General features: G+C 40.5%; 1 protein-coding gene across 1 annotated transcript in view; it reads right to left on the bottom strand.

Annotated features, from left to right (window-relative positions):
* The window catches only part of GRIN2B (glutamate ionotropic receptor NMDA type subunit 2B), a 442,854-nt gene that overhangs the window by 166,346 nt on the left and 258,927 nt on the right, over positions 1–17,581 (bottom strand).

Below are 17,581 nucleotides of genomic sequence, written 5' to 3'. Positions count from 1 at the left end.
TGAACTATTTATTGAAAATATAAAGAATCAAAGAACAGAACCTGAAACAAAGTCTTAAACAGATAATCCACAGGCCCAGAGGAAATCAAGTCTGCAGATAATTCAAAGCTTCATTTTATGGTTAGCTTAAGTTAATTCACTCATTCAACAAATATTAATTGAGTACCTGCTCTGAGCCTATTAAAGTGCTAAAACTAAAATGCAATGGTAAGTAAAACAGACACATTGCTGGCAACATGGAGTTAATAGTCTAGCCAGAGGTAGACACAAACATTAAACAAGTAATCACATATATATTGTATGTGTGTGTGCAAGTGGTGTATATGTAATTTAACTAGGACTGTAGAGAAAATAAAAAAAGAAGTGGATAGGTTTAAAATATATTTTGCTAGGGGACTAGTAAAATTAGAAAAGTGATTAGGTGAAGGGAATGAGGGAGAAAAAAGAATCCAGGATGACTTGCAAATTTCTGACACATGCAACCAGAAGGATAACTATGACGTTTTTGTAAAATGGAGAAACGTAGTAGAGGGCAAGGTTTATGGAATATTATCATGAAAATCCAACCTCGGGCATGCTGAACAATTCCATTAGTAGAACCCTATCAAATAAAAGTTGACAAGAAGCAGTTTGAGGCTCACATCCTGACCTTTATTCTTGTTCATCTTCAGGTGGTATTTCTGAAAAAGCAAATGCTCTACCAAAAACTGGGCCTGAGACGAGGAAAACAGAATCAAGGAACTCAGCCCAGAATTGGGTAACTAGACTGTGAATAACTGCAGGTTAGTGTTCGCTGAGGCAGGAGGAATATAAAATAAATCTTTCAATCAAAGAAAATCAAATCTGACCCATTTATTTTCCTTTATTAAGTGAATCAAAAGCTTGGCTGAATGAAAAACTAAAACTTACCTGAAAAAGGACGGCCTCGGGTGTTGTATATATCCATATAAAAGGCAGGCTTAACATAGAGGTCCTTACTCTTCATACCCTTTCTGGTGGGTGGTCAGCTGCTGTATAATAGTGTGCTAGTAATGAGGCCAAGGTTCTGGATTCAAAACCTACTCATGCTACTTCAGTCATTATTGGGTTGGAAGGGATCATAGAAGTTCAATACCTCATAAAATCAAAGAATCAAAGAACTTTAGAATCATAAGGAACATAGGGCTCATCTCTTCCAAATTCTTTCTAAGCAAGCATCTTTCCTGAGACATTATTTTACAGATGAGAAAATGAAAGTCTGAAAATGTAAAGTGAGCTATATCACAGGTGATAGTAACAAAGCTTGGAACTGAACCATGCTCTCTGCCTCTCAGTAGAGTACCCCTTCCACTCTACATTCCACATTGTCTGGGGTGTTGAGAGAGGTGTGGCTAGAAAAGAAATTCCTGTTGGAAAGTAATTTGAGAACCAGTTTTGAGATCAGTAAGTTAATATTTGGGGAGGATGACTACCATGCTAGTTTTCAATTTGGCTAAAATAAGTCTCCCTAGATCCTAATCACATGAGTGAAATGTTCCAAACGATATTTTAAAAATACAAACCTGATAAGTAGGTAAGATAATATTTGTGATATTAAAGATGAGGAACACAGATCAGCTTACTATAGAAATCTAGACATAAGCTAACAGACAGTGACTATGGAAGTAGAGAGGAGAGCATGGCTTAACTTAGAGGAACTGTGCAAGAATTGCTAGAGTCTGACAGTATATAAAAGGAGTGAAGAGCAGCAAGGAATCATTTCCAAGTACATTGCTGATTAAAAGGCAAAAGTGACCATGTGAACATTCTCTGAACATAAAGCAAATGTGGAAAACTAGTTCAAAGCCCACATTTTACTGCCAATTAATCAGAAAAATTACCTTCACACATGAAGGATGGCATATTTAATTTTTAAAAGAATAATCACTTTTCATTCCACATGCCTAAGTCCCACCTTTCATCTTTATTGATTCACTCAGATTTTCATTCAATAAAAAAATGTGTGAGTGTTCTGTGCAATGAGTCCTGGGGTGGCTACAAAAATGAATGAGACATTTCCAGCCTTAGACAGTCCCAGATATACTTTTAATTTAAAGTGCTTACACATGTAAGTGTTATAATAGAGGTATGAGTGCAGGCTGTGCAAGGACAAAGACAGGAATGACTAATTCTGCCTGGAACTGTTAGAGAAAGCTTCATAGAGGAGGTGACATTCATATGTTCACCCGGGGAACTGAAAGAGGAGCATCAGAGAGTGCAGCCCTTGCAGAGGTGTGGAGTAGAAAAACAAACAAACAAAAAAACTGTCATATTTAGAGAATGCCAGTCATGTCATTTGACATTACTTGATCATAGTATATATTAAGGGCAAAGTGGGGAGTTGGAAGAGGGAGGCAGATAAGACAGGCTCAAATCATGAAAGTGAGGCCCAGTTTATGCAAGGGTCTTTTATGGCTTGCTGACCAGCGGGAAAAAGGGAGCCATCAGAGATTTGTGGGAAAATTACCTTTCTGCTCTAGACATCCAATCCTCATTATTTTCAGCATCGTGAAATCTCATTTAATCCAATAAGGCATGATGGGTTACAATTTCCTCCTCATCCCCCACTTAATTTGAGAAAGACTACGTAAGCCACTTTGAGGTCTTCGATGACAATGTCTCCATCTAAAAAAAGTAGCGATAGATGCCAAGGCAACGGATTTTTCATCATCCAGTGGAAGATGCTTGCTGGGGCCTTCGTCATGCTTTTGGAATTGATGTGTGATCAGGCCCTGATTCTTTCTCTTTTGTGAAGGACAGCACAATATATTGGAGGAATCTTGAGCACACACCCCTCCAGGGGGACCACCTCTTCACCCCTGAATTGGATTCGCAGAAGCAGGGTTTTCATTTTCTCATCAATGCACGATGCTATGGTAAGGCAGACTGCTCTGCTGCCATAATGCCGCCCCTCCTTCAGCAGCATCTCTGCTGTATCACAACGGGCCAATGCAGCCTGGACCAACGGCATCCTGCGGGGTGCTGTGATCCAGGGCTCAGTACCTAGGCATTATAGGATCATGCCCTACAGTTATTGCTCCAGTGTCTTTTCCCTCAGATATGTCCTGTGCCTTCTTTTTATCTACTGTCAATTTCTTTTTTTACAGACATATTTCCTTGCTGCTCACTAATAACCAGAGTGACTCACTCGACAGCTGGTACAACCAAGTATGGAGAAGTAGGATTCTTTCCCAGTGCTCAGAAGAAATGAAGAGACAGGCATTTTTTTTTTTTTTTTTTTGGAAGAAAAAATAAGCCTCACAATCTGAAGCACGTGTCACCACCAGGGCTGACAGACTTAGCATGTGTGTCCTTTACACGGGACCAAAAGACTTCAAAGGCTGAATCAAATGCTACGCTTGCTTTCTTTTCCCACTTTCCAATCTTACCTTTGAAACAGAAAAAGAAATACATTTCAATCTTCCTACCCTGAGATATATGAACTATCATCTCCCACAGAAAAGGGGGGAAAACACCAGGCAGCCACTCAACTCTCGCATATACCTTAGGCTCCTCCAGGAGAGCGTGTGGAGTTTCTAGGTCACCTGTTTTAGACAACGTGTAAGTATGGTGGACAGCACGGTGAGGTGTGCTGTGAAGATGAACTGTGTGCGCCTTTCTCTTAAGACAATACTTAATATATAGGATGAAATGAAGTCAATATCACTTCAGGAAAGAGGAAAACAATGCCAGCAATGGAAAGGAAATCCCTATACAGTACAAGGGAGATTAAGAATGGCTACAGCTCTCAGTCACTAAGATTCACAAGTCCATAATTATTTGAGGTTTGCAGTGTAGTAGTTACACTTTCTTTCACCTCCAGACCCCAATGTTGTCTTGTCCCTGATATTAAATCTGGAAAAATCTATATATATGTAAAAACAAACAACTAAACACATAATCCTTCTTAAAGCACCAGTTATTGACATATGCAAAATAAGGATTTGACTGCCTGAATAGGCAATTTCATTTCAACCTTGAGGAGCCAACTCAATATTAGGACATGCCTGGTTGAGCCCCAAAGCAGAACACACATGGTGTGGCAATTAATAAATGCTTATTTACAGCAATTTAGTTCCTCCCTTATGTTATGCTATTGGTGAACAAATGCCAGAAAGTTCCATGTCATAGCCTAGATCTGGAACCCAAAGTTTGGGGAAGAACAAGTGCCCTGGATTCATTCCTTCCTGCTCCCTCAAGGAAGCCCAAGTCTGAAGGCCCTACAGCACCTTCATGAGAAGTGCAGGAGAGATAGCTGGGTGGGTGGAAGATGCGAGTTAAAGGCAATGATAACAATCACCTAGTAATCAAATACTGTACATGGTAAATGTTTTTGGAGACTGTCATGGTTCTCTCATACAAATCACAAAAAGCTTTAACAATAATGTAGTGTTTCCTTCTCTTCTTATTATTCCTTAGGACAAACATAAAGTTTCCTGTGCCAGGCAGTCTTTAATCAAATAGATAGCATTACTCTATTTTGAAATATTATGCCCTCCCTTAATACAATTCCAAAGCTATGCCTTGACCTAGCTTTCTTGTTTTCTCATAACAGTCAGAACCACAATAATGCCACACATTATGAAATCACCTGCAAACTCCTGCCAGAACATTGTCAAGCCCGACTTAATTGATTTCCCTCTAGGTCTCTCCCAGACTTCAGGTAAGAGTTGTGAGATCAAGATGGCCCACCATTAATGTTTTTACTTTGGCCCTCACCCCATGTCTTCCAGATTCTAAACTCTGTTTTTCCTTTCATTCTGTAATGCTTTAGGGGCAATTCCATTAAATGTAATAACAGTGTAGTAATACAAAGAACATCATTTCCTAGTGCTAATAACTTTCATTTCAAAACCACTTGTGCACTCCAAAATTTAGCAAAGCATAAATTACTCATCAGGGCCAGCAGACACTGAATCTAAAGCTTTTAAAATTCTGTTTCTTTTGGGTTTGTAATCGGTCTATGTATAGGGGAATTAAAATGCCATTTAAAGTCAGATTTCTTTTGATGCTCATGCTGCCAGCCTTACTGACAAAAACTCATCACTCTGCATAGAATAGACACGTGGAGTGCCAGCAAAAGGACTGAAATCCATGTTAGAACATCATGACCACCCACAAGAGGATCACCACTGATGAAATGTCCATATCCTGTCCATTACAGAATTTGAATTTCATAGCACTAACAGAGTTCATAGTTTTTAGACTGGTCATCAAGAGAGAATCAAAGGAAGGAATTGTTTCATTAGCACCAAGTTCAAATTCATGCAAATTATATCATTACCCTTCACCTTATTGTGATCACTGGGGCCACAAAAATGACAGCAGAGTTGAGCACAGTGATGGGCAACTCTGGCTGCCCTTGAAGATCAACTTGGGAGGTTTCAATGCATGTCTGTTCCCAGGACCCTATCCCCTTCCTATCCAACTAAATCTGAATTTCTCAGGGTGGGACCTTGAGCTCTGTATATGGTTTCTTAAGGCTTCCGAGGAAATTCTAACACACAATCAGTACTGAGAAGCACAGACACAAGGAACTCAAAACACAGGGAACTAAGACAAGTCACACATCAACACTCCCCTGGGGCTGTGGAATCAGCATCAGGTGATACAGTTGAGAAGACTCCTTTATGTGAAGAAGGAAAATGTTAACTTTTGATGATCAGAGCACACATATTTCATTTGAATTACTTCATTCGCCATCGTACTTCCACCACCCAGTTTCCCTGCTGTCTCTCTCTGTGTTTTTGGGGTGCCAGTCTCATTTCCACAGCAACACAGTGAACTCCTGGATGGTTGGCCATAGTTTTGAGTACACAGTAAGTACCACCTAGTTTGTTACTCATAGTCGATGAGAAAGATTCTGCAAAAAGCTAATCACGTGGAGAGAACAGTTCATTACACGGAAGTGTTCAACTTGGCTGGTATGGGTTAATTTTGGAATTGGGCTGAATATTCCAGGAAGGAAGAACTTCCCTAAGGATTGAGCCGCTAGAGGCCGCTCTGAGCCAGGTCCTTGCTAAATCATGTTCAGAAGTGAAATCACATCCAAGGGAAAGAAGGCTGCAGAGTAGCACTGGGAGTCATGGCAACACCATGGTTCCTATTTTTAAACTTGTTGGTGATGAGCACACAGAGTGCGTGTGTGCACGTGGGGGAGGGAATTCTGATGTATTTCAAAAGAATATTCTTTTATGAGGTTTTTTGAGTTTGGGGGTGGCTAATAATCTGTGACAATGAGATCACAAAGAATTAAGCTAGAATCAGCTGTATGAGAATGCTCCTTTTCTCCTTAAGTCCACTGTCTTGTTCTCCATTAGAAGGGACCCTTCATGGCCTTCTGTCCGAAGTACCAGGAAATTCTAGGTACTTTTAACCAACGTATTCTGAAATTCTGATCTTCATTTCTTAGGCTCATTCTGCTAGCCTCTTAGGCAATTTGCTTTGGGTTACAAGAAAAATAAGTCCAAATTAGCAAATCAAAAGAACTTTCTGTGGATGCCACACTCTTCATGAAGCCAATTAAATGGATGATGTGTATTGTCTATATGCCCAGCATCTAATACGAGGTCAGTACCTCATAGGGGATCAAAATACCAATTGAATGTGTCACTAAGTCAACCATCAGTAAATATAATATTGTGAGGTACAGAAAAGCAGCCCTCTACACATCACATTTCTTTTACTTTCAATAACACCATTTTTACTTTTCTCCAATCTCTGGCAGAGTATCAGCCTTAATCAAATCCAGACTCATCCAACCTGTCACAAAGGAACAGTGGCCCTGGTGGACCTTTGTAAATCATGATGGAGACCAAGGTCTTGTTTAGTTTTATGACATGTCCCTGACATTATTTCCAGTGTCTCCATAACCTCCAGGAGCCTCCACAGATTTTAGAACAGAAAGCCTGCTCTCACTGCAGTTCCAAGGACTCTCAGGTCTACAGAAACAACAAGTTGTTATTTTTCCCTGTGTAAGCTAAAGGATTTTTGGAATGTACAGGAATGAAATAAGAAAAAATAATCATCCTTTCCAAACAGAAAAGGAAGTATAGTGAGATTACAGCTGGGCCAGTAACTAGAGATGAGACACACTTCAGGACAGAGGGGGAAATGAAGAGGCTCAGTTTGGGACATCCCTAACGTGTGTGCACTGATGCTGCTCCTGGGCTGGATTTATCATGGCTTCAGGACAAGAATTCAGCACAGAGGCTAAGGAAAGAAATTCTTTACTAAAAACCACTTTGTCCGCAGATTAATAATGTCTTCATACACATCAGAGTTATGCCTAATTGACTTAGCTACAGAGATAGTTCTCAAAAGATGGACAATGAGGGCAAAGTACACCTGGAATTCATGAAAACGTGGATTTGAAATCCAAGTTTATCTGTAAGTGAAGTAGGCAAGTGACTTAACCATTCTGGATCTCAGTTTCTTCCTCTGAGAAATGGAAGTAATAATGCCTCTGGACAGTACTTTTTGAGATGAAATAAGGTTCTATAAAGAACTTGGCACAAAGTAGTCACTTAATAACCTTTCTTAAGGTAAATTTTCTAAATTGCTGAAGCTTAGTATTTTTAAGTACCAAGCTTTTTCTTGATTATAGGAAGCATTTTAAATGGAAATTTTCAGAAAGTTATTATGGAGTTCTCTGACTTCTTAAATCAAAATTGACAATAAAATTTAAGCTCTTATTGATGACCTAACAATGACTATGTTATCTTGCCATTGAGGGAGGCTTTAAAAGGGATATAGGCTTTGTGGGGAGAATATGGAAATTTGCTCAAATGGTCTTCCAGGGGTGGGCAAACTTTTTGACTGGAGGGGCCACAATGGGTTCTTAAATTGGACCGGAGGGCCGGAACAAAAGCATGGATGGAGTGTTTGTGTGAACTAATATAAATTCAAAGTAAACATCATAACATAAAAGGGTACGGTCTTTTTTTTTTTTTTTAGTTTTATTCATTTCAAACGGGCCAGATTCGGCCCGAGGGCCGTAGTTTGCCCATGGCTGTCTTAGACGAATGTTCCCTTCAAGGTATTTTGCTAGGTTTTTCTAGTACTTTCTGCACTTTACCATTCTGTTTGTTATTTCTTAATGCTGTCAGTTTACCTACCCATTTCTCATCATGTTTGTTATTTCTAAGCTGTTGCCATCTGGAAAATCAGATAAGCAAGTATCTTAGACACTACCGGCTGCCTACCAAAGATACAGCCTTGACTCTCACTAGCTAACAGAACTTTGATTTTTAACTGGGCATATTACTGCCCCCATCAAAAACTAAAATAAAATCAATTTCCAGCTTCCCTTGCAGCTAGCTGTGGCCATGGACTGATTTCTGATTAATGGGCTATAAGCAAAGTGTGGGATTTCTGGGTAATTTCCTTAAAAGGGAAAGTGTTTGTCTTCCTTTCTTTCTAACTTCAATTTGCTGCTTGACACTGGAGTCCAGCAGCCCTCTTGAGCTTGGGGATGTAGGCCACACCTTATAAATAAAAAAGTAGAAAGCTAGCAGAAGTCTGGGTCCTAGTGATCATGCAGGTACCAAGCTAGCTGTAGACAGACCACTTAAATATGTTTATGTATCATGTTTAAACTGAGTTACTAATTCTCTATGCCATATACACTCCAACTGTCCACAAACTTCTTAGAAATATGTGTAAAATTAGAATACATGAACTCTTAGTTCAAATAAACTACATTCATTTTAGGACAATACTTTTGTGTCAGTGATTTTTGTTCAAAGCCCTTTTCTGTTTTCTTCGTGGTTCTTGGCTATGTTCCAGATACATCAGACTGTTGAATATGTGACCTCTCCTCTTCCAGGTAAAACAAGGAAGTCTGTGTGTGAACACACTTGAGATATGGCAACAGAGCAGTGAGAATAATGACACTGTGTAGCCTGTGGTTACTCATAATTTTGAGGTACAGTCCATAACATATACCTGGCTTTTCCTCTATACTCAAAAATGAGAGAAATTTGACATGTTAAAGTCTATGTTAATAAACTATATTCTATTGTTGCTTAAACAAAAGTTCCTAGATTGCTGTTCAAGAGGGGGAAAATGGGTGTGAGTGTCTGGAAATGCTGCTGAAAAATTAAAGGAAGAAAGAATCTAAGTTTTCTCTGGTGATATCTAGAAACAATCCATACAGTGAATAGAAGTCCTCACGAGTTTGTTGTAATATCTCAGTGAGATGACAGACATGACAATTCCCTGTATGAAAATGGCCACTTTTATTATCCTCCTCATTAGCCCTAATACTGAACAACTTGAAGTTTTTGATCATCGACTTTTATGTCAAACACTAAATGTATTTTGACACATATCCTCATCTGGTCTCCATCTGTGATCCTTTTAGGGGAATTCTGAAAAAGACCACTTAGAATGAATATGACATTATTTTATGATATTATACGATATGATATGATATTCACAGTGTGGTTTCCATGGATATTTCTGTTGTATTGACACAGAAAATCTTTCCTTTAGAAAAAAAAAAACGTTAAGGGATTCTTAAAAGTATATAGAACCACTTGACTGCTGTGTCTTCCTCTTTTGCCCAAACAATAAATGTGATAGGGTTACTTAGCAACCATCCTTACAGCCATCAAGACTTTAAAAATGGAATCAGATTGGAAGGAAATACCTTGTGGATATTCACCAAAGCTAATTCCAGACAAGCAATTTTAAAGGTTTCCTCCCAACTTTTATCCCATATTCAACTTTTCTCGTGCCATCAAATTTAATATGGAAAAGTGTTTTAACCCAGTTCTGTCAACAATGCTCTACACAATTTGACATATGTAAATGTACATACATAAAGATGTGCTGTATGGATATATACTGCATGCACACATGAGTATGTATATGTGCAGGAATCCCACACATGGTCATTTATGAACACAGCTAAAATCAGGAAAATTTTAAATAAAAACTGGTGAAGAGAGGAAAAGGGCAGCAAAAGATCAATGAACAAAACACCCTATAGGGAAAGAGATGGGAAAGAAGAAAGAAAAAAGGTGGGGGCGGCGGGGAGGGTGGTGTGAATCAGTAATGAATGAGAAAAAGAAAAAGCCTGAGCAGCGAGGGAGGCAGTAGGCAGCCCCCAGCCGGCTGCTGCTGCTGGAAGCTGGACAAGAGGGAACAGATTTCAGCAGCAGGGAGCTCTAATCTGTCAGCAGCAGTTCCTTCATGTGTGACCAGCCAGCCCAGCTTGGGGACAGGTGCCAGTCTGGGCGCACTAACCCCACAGGGCCTCCCGGAAGAGAATGCGCCACTGATAAAAGCCTGAAAGTCAAGGGAAGGTTCCTCTACCCAGCTCCTGCTGCCACCCTCTTGCCAGCTTCTACATGTGCCTCTGTCTGCAGTGCTGGTTCAGATCCCTTAGCAACCACTTCTGAAAATCAGGCAGGCTGAAACCCTGCTTCTTCCAAATCTTTATCAGCCACATCAGGTCTTGGAGATTTCTTCCAGCAGATGACCACCTATGCACCCCTGACGGATCCAGTGGAGAGGAAACAAAGAGAAAGGTTGAAACCATTATTTATTTAAAATATGTGAGGTCGTATATGTAGGTACAAAAGCCAGAAAACCATCTCTGCTCTCAAGAAGCTCCTGTTAGTTAAGCCGACCTTGGCCGGCTGTGGTCCAGCCCTCACTCCAGCTTCCAGCCCATGTCAGTAACCATAAATGACAGCACTCTAGCTTCCTGGCAGCTCGCCCCCACTCTTATCCCCACCCAGCCAGCCTTTATCCTCTGGTGGGAAGAGAGAGCAGATGGAGAAATGATCCCACTCAATTCCTAAATAACACCACCTTCAATTCCTATTAACTGTGAAATTGCACCCTTGTCTGGGTACGAACCAAGGGAGCAAGAATCATGGGGACATTGCCAGACCAGAGCAAAGGCTAACAGGAAAACCCTGGCTGCCTGCCAGTCCTTCTGAGGACATGGTCAAGTAGTTAAGAGGCAGCATGCTCTGTGAAGAACACTGCTCCTGCCATAAGGACACCTGGGTTCTGTGCCCACCCAGCCTCGAACAAATGAGTGACCACTCTGAGATTTTGCTTTCAAAAGTTATAAATCCATTCATCATTCTATCGTCTATTCTGTGAGAATCCATGTATTGAAAGGGTTGGATGAGGTGAGTAGCAAAAGACTCTTCCCACTCTGATGCTTTGATTTTAAGGGAAGCCTAGATTTCTTTACTTTTAAAATATTTTTATTGATTTCAGACAGGGAGAGGAGAGAGAGAGAGAGAGATAGAAACATCAATGATGAGAGAGAATCATTGATCAGCTGCCTCCTGCATGCCCCACACTGAGGATCAAGCCCACAACCCGGACACATGACCAGGAATTAAACCATGAACTCCCAGTTCATAGGTTGATGCTCAAACACTGAGCCACACCAGCCAGGCTTATATTTCTTTAAAGCTTGGCTAATATGCAGCCCAGTAAGGGACTGAAATCCATGTTCCCCAGGCCGACCCAGGCCAAATCCTGACACCATCACACAGCCTAAGCTAGAGGGTCTCAGTTTTCTTAGAAACATATAAATGGGATAATGATTCCTATCTTCATTTATGCTTTTATCAAACAAATATTTATCAAAGTTCTACAACCTATCAGTCACTGTGCTGGGAACACAGAGATTAAAAAATGTCCTGCTCTCATGGTGTTTGAATTCAACCAAGAGGAGTGAGCCAACAATATATTTAAAAATAAAATATATGCAGTGTTTCACATAAGAGGTACAGAAAATAAAGCAGGAGGTGGGCATAGGGAGTGCTTGGGAGGGTAGGATCAGGGAATCCTGAGGATATTTGCATGGATCAGGATTTTTGCAAGGATGCAATTAGATCACTCACAATTCTGGTGTGCAGTGAGTATTCAGAAAGGTAACTAATGCCGGAGTTAGTAACTTCCTCTGACTGCTGACAAAGGGGCTGCTTCTGAGCATATACCTCATGACCCTCTTCTTCACCCTTCCCATTGCCACCGACCCACATCCTTTGTGACCTGTCTGCTTTCTCCACTGAGAGTCACTGATCTACTCTGATCTTGCTTCTTTCCTCTTTGAGACCATCCTATCCCTACAGACAATGCACCACCTGTGTCTTCTCTCCCAGCACTATGTACCTCTCCCTCTCCCCAAAAGTTATTCTAAGTGAAACAGAATTATTTTCCCACTTACTTCCCCTCTTTGTCATCTGCCCTCTCCTCAAAATTGTAAATATTTTTAAAGAAAGAAGAAGAAGGGGATGTAAAAAAGTGGGGAGGAAGTAGAAGAGAAAGAAAATGGAAGAAAAAAAACCACCAAATATGGCATGGATAACTTTAAAATTCTACAATTCAGCCACAGAATTAAATAGCAATTAAAGAAAGAATCATGTAGGGCTCTCTGCATTAAACATTGAGAATACTGTTCACGGGTTTGAATTTAAAGGAAAGAAGCAAAGACTACTTAATGAAATGACCATCTATGTATCTGATATGGAAAATGTGAAAGACTGGAAGAAAGCATAAGAGTTTGAAAATCCTTACATTCCGTCATTCTTCCATGCACAGTTAAAGCTTGCTTTGCCTGAATTACAATAAGCATTGAATACGTCTTTTAGGATAGTGATTAGATTCTCTGGTTATTTCCCCCAATTTATATTTCCTTCCACATATCTCTCTCTATATATATACACAGGTGTGTCTTTACATTTCGTATGAAAACATAGCTTTCATTATATTCCAATGGACTTTTTTAATCAGATGAAGGGCCACTGTGCCTGATGATCTCCTTATAACCATTCATTCACAGAGCCTTTGGTTGGTTCACATGTAAATTACATTAAGTTCACCTATAATATATATTTGTCTTACCATAAATCTGCCTATGCTTGGCACTCCATGAACATTAATAACAACCAGAAATGGGTACTAACCAAGCAAATTTTGCCGTAGTGTCTAAAAACTAATGGACTCAATTCCTCATTTATTTCTTACCTTCTCAGCACTTTCCAGGCCAAGAGAGTCAAGTGGGCACCCCATGGGAGCGATCCAGCTAATCCAACTGTTCCAAGGATGGGAAGGCTGCCTCAAGGATAATGAAAGATCTGTTCATCACAGCTCCTTTAATGAGAACCTAGAAAGCACCTTTCTTCATATCACTTATCCCCATCTCTCAAAAGGTAGGCCAGGGGGAGGATTCTGGCCTCTTGAGATGGCCACTTCAAAGGGGAAGGAAGAATTGGGATGGGTGGGTGCAAAGCATGTGCTGAGTAGGAAAACTGAGGGCACTGGGGAAAATAATTAGGCAAGGCTCATAAGAGTTTCTATGTTGAGATCCAGCCATTTGAAAGAGCAACTGCTTTTTCTACAAGTTCAAAAGGTGCGCTGAATGAAGAGCAGGAACACTGGGTCCTCAGGACAGAAAGAGAGCCTAGAGGTGAGCGGCAGGTACACCATCACCTGAGTGACAGAAACAGACCAGCGGGGTACTGAAGAGCACATTGCAAAGGAAAATAACCATTAACTACCACCCACCCCAGGGAGTGATAAAGGAAAAATATAGATGTGTTCCTACTAACAGCTAACAATTCTTCTCTAGCTCAGGGAGATAAAGAAGGGTTTGGACGACTGGCCAAATCCCTTTCTCAACCCTTTCAGATCATCTGAAACAAAGGGTTTTCAGATTTTTCTCAGAAACTAAGAAAGTCCTTCACTTAGAGAATGCACACATAAGAAAGTCTCTAACTCTTTCAATCAAATCAAGTTCCCAGTTGGAATAAAACTCCCTCAGCATGTCTCAGGCTATGGTACAGGGCAGTCATTTTCAACCAGTGTGCCGTAAGAATGTTTAAAACATGCAATACCTGACTATTTAGTCAGGGTAGACTCTTAAGTAAAAAAAAAAAAATGTCAACAGCCAACACAACAGCTGTCCAGTGTGAATGAATCAAAATTATGCCTTTTTTTTTATCAGATCAACAAAAAATATATTTTGTGTGCCACAGAATTTTATAAGGGTTGAAAATTGCTAGTATAGGGCACTGCAGTCCATTTATTAATAAGGCATAAGTGAAAGCTACAAAATTCCAACAGAAAGTTCATTTTTATTAGTGCACAAAATAGGGTTGTTATATTTCGCAACAAATACAGGAGCCCTGTTAAATCTGGATTTCAGATAAACAACAAATTATCCTTTAGTGTCAGCATGACCCATGCAATATTTGTGACAGATGCTAAAAAAAAAATGACCAATTGTTTATCTGAAATTTAAATTTGACTGGATTTCTGTATTTTTCTTGTTACTCAGGTCAAAAGCCTTGGCCAGCAGTCTAAGGCCTATCTGGAAACAGTCACCATGTCTAGCCGAAGGAGCTTCAAGCAGCTAAGAAATAACCAGTAAGGAATTTGGATTGACGTGTGATAAATAACGTTTATTTAATAGTGAACTAAAATAGCTCATTTTAAGGATCCTCTCTGAGAATGCTTACATGTCATCAAAAAAATAAGTCTTCCTTTAGTAACAAGTGAATCACTTCAAATATGTGTCTCTTTTTGGCACTCAGGGGTATCACAGAGCCTCCTGTCCCTGTTCCCTAAATCTAGACTTAGGAACTTGCCTCATGTGAAAGGAAAGCCACAGGCTGGTCAGGTATAAAGGAAGGCTTTACCTCCCCTTATAGTGCTTCTGGGGAGGACAGGCCTATTGATGCTTCTGGGTGTTCAGAAGGTCAGAGGACAACAGTAACCCTTTCCCAAATCTGTCTTCCTAGGGCCGGGTCACTCCCAGATACCTTCTGAGGGGCTTCCTCCCACTGCTGTTACAGAGGGGTGAGCAGCAGGCCAACAGAGGCCCATCCTCACAAAACAACCAACCATTTGCAACAATATTATTTTGCAAAGATTTTCTGCTGTGCCTAAACAGTGTGGCTGCTTGGTTTGTTATTTAAAAGAGTAACCCTAGTGAGACCAGAACTCTGAAGGGAGGAAGAGTCTGATTTCAGACCAGGATAAGTGGAAGGAATAAGTAGATGATTTTGAGTGCTGTGCACGGTGATAACAGCTCAGACTTTAAGAATAGCACCTTCTTGTCCCTGTTAGTCAGCATCAATCCTTTCTGGATCCTGATAGAAAAACAGATTGATATATTTCCAAGAGAGGCTAGGGATTGGATTCAAGAACCATGAGAAGCTGCATTTGGGAGGAAGGGAAGGAAAAGACAGTGGAAATGAGTGAGGGATGCAGGGATAAGGACAGGGAGAGAGCACAGAGAAGATGTCCCACATTGTTAGATACAGACCTCTAGAGAAATCATGGAACTAGGGCAGGAGAGAGTTCACAGAGGAAATGCCTCAGTGGAGAAGGATGTTGAAAAGTCGGAAGACACGTTTTACACAGTATACTTGGGAAATTAAGTGAAGGTGGACCTTTTCTCTCTCCTCCACAGTGGGACTCAAGGAATTTATGAATAACCTGCACAGTGTAGACTGCTGTACTTGAGAAGATGGAGGTGGGCATGTGGGGCTATCTTGACAACAACCTCTAAGGAAGAAGCATAGAGAACCCAGGAGAGCTACCTTCCCAGTGGCCAGAAGAGATGGTAACAAAGGTTCAAACCAACTATGGTTTTAGTATAGTGGTTAGAGGCGAGGCTTGAGAAATCACATTTACATTCTAATGTAAAGAAGCCAAATGGAAAATAATAATATGTACAGATCCCGGTTTACACAGAGGAGCTTTTCAGATAAAAGCAGACATTCCTGGACCATATTTATGGACTTTAAGGTAACGCCCACTTGATTGCTTTGTGTTGTTTAGCAAATGTTTTATTCCTTCATTGTTAGCATTTTTTTAAAGAACAAACATTTGGTAAAATAATCTAAATCAGATTTAAATTTAACACTAAAAACAATGGGACAAAACATGAATGTACAGAAAAGAATACACACGGAGTTTTTAAAGGAAATCTCTATTATCTTGCAGAGAGGAGCAGAATGAGAAAGCTCCTGTAGGGTGGGTATGCACTGGACAGCTCAGCATCTTGGAGGATGTCACTCATTCACTCCAAGTGTCTTCCTTGGGACTCATACTATGCTAGGAGTGGGTGACATAGACATGAGTAAGACAGAAAGGTCACTGCTTTCCCCGAATTACGGGGAGGAGAGATAATAAAGCATGTAATTATAACATTCTGAAGAGTGGCTTTATTGGAAAAGCACAAGATGCAGGGAAGGCATGTTACAGGCTGATGTTAGTCCAGGACTCAGGAAAGCCTTCCCAGTGGAAGCGATGCCAAAACTAAAACCTGAAGCACGGAGAATCTGAGACAGGTAAAGGAGCATCTGCATTTGTGTATTGGTGGGAAGGGATTACACAGAGCACAATGATTGGAAGTGAGGAAGAAGAGGGTATTCTCAAAGAACTAAAGTAAGGCCAGTATTGTGGGAACGCAGTGCTTAAGGCACAGAGTAGCATGGGAGCATTTTGGAAAGACAGGAGGGACCATGCTGTGGATGACTCTGTAAACCATATTACGGAGGTGGGACTTTATCGCAGGGGCAATAAAGACCTACTGAAAGGTAGTGAGCAGGAGAGGGATGACATCACATATTCATTTCAGACCACTCTGGCTGCAATGCAGATCGAAAAGAGGCAGAATGAGGAGCCGGAAGATATTTAAGAGGCCCTGCAGCAATGCAGGTAAGAAGAGATGGGCTGGGGTATGGTATGAATATGAAAATAAGGGAAAGCACTCCAGAGGGAAATCCACAGAAAATGGCATGATTGGCTATGAACTGTCAGGGATATAGAATCAAGGACACTGAAAATATTTATTTTAGGCAACTGGGCAATAGGATGCCCCCTTTATAGGTGGTGCAGATTTGGCTCTAAGAAGTAGGAGGAGAAAGCAGGACAGCTTCGGCTATGGCATGTTCTCAAGAAACATATCTAGTCACAGTTAGAGATACAGACTTGGGGCTCAAGTGAAAGATTGCAGCCAGAGATTTGGGGGAACTTATAGACATTAAGTGTATCTTTGGCAATGGATAAGAAAAGAAAGGGTTTAGGACAGAGTCCTGAGAAGCACTAGTATTTAAGAGATGTGTAAAGGAAGAAGAGCATGCCAATGAGCCTGAGACAGAATTACCAGAGGTAGGAAGAAAACTAAGACAGTCACTACCGAACAAGCAGTGATAACTAGGGAGGCAGGAAGAGCAAAGTTCAAGGTGAGAGAATATTAGGACTGGATCACAGATGCAGCTACATTAATACCAGTTTTAGTTTCAACTCTAAATTTAGGAGTTTACCTGAAAGGCAACAGTCCAACTCCCTTCTAAGGATAAGCAGGTACACATTCAACCACCACTAAATGTATGTCAACCTCCCCAGATACACTTTCTAATATTTTATTTCTTAAGCTGAATGGTGGGTACCTGAGCATGTATTAAGCTTTTCTGAATACCTTGCTATGTGTCTGATATAGTTGATAAATTTACAATGGATGCCCAAAACATATTGTTGAGTAAAAGAAAGTTGGGTTATTGAAGAACATGTATAC

Source organism: Myotis yumanensis, unplaced genomic scaffold, assembly GCF_028538775.1.
Source record: "Myotis yumanensis isolate MYYU_CA2020_CCGP unplaced genomic scaffold, mMyoYum1.0.hap1 SCAF_3, whole genome shotgun sequence".
NCBI lineage: Eukaryota > Metazoa > Chordata > Mammalia > Chiroptera > Vespertilionidae > Myotis > Myotis yumanensis.
Note: the sequence above shows the minus strand (reverse complement) of the source record. Positions and strands in the feature narration are given on the sequence as shown.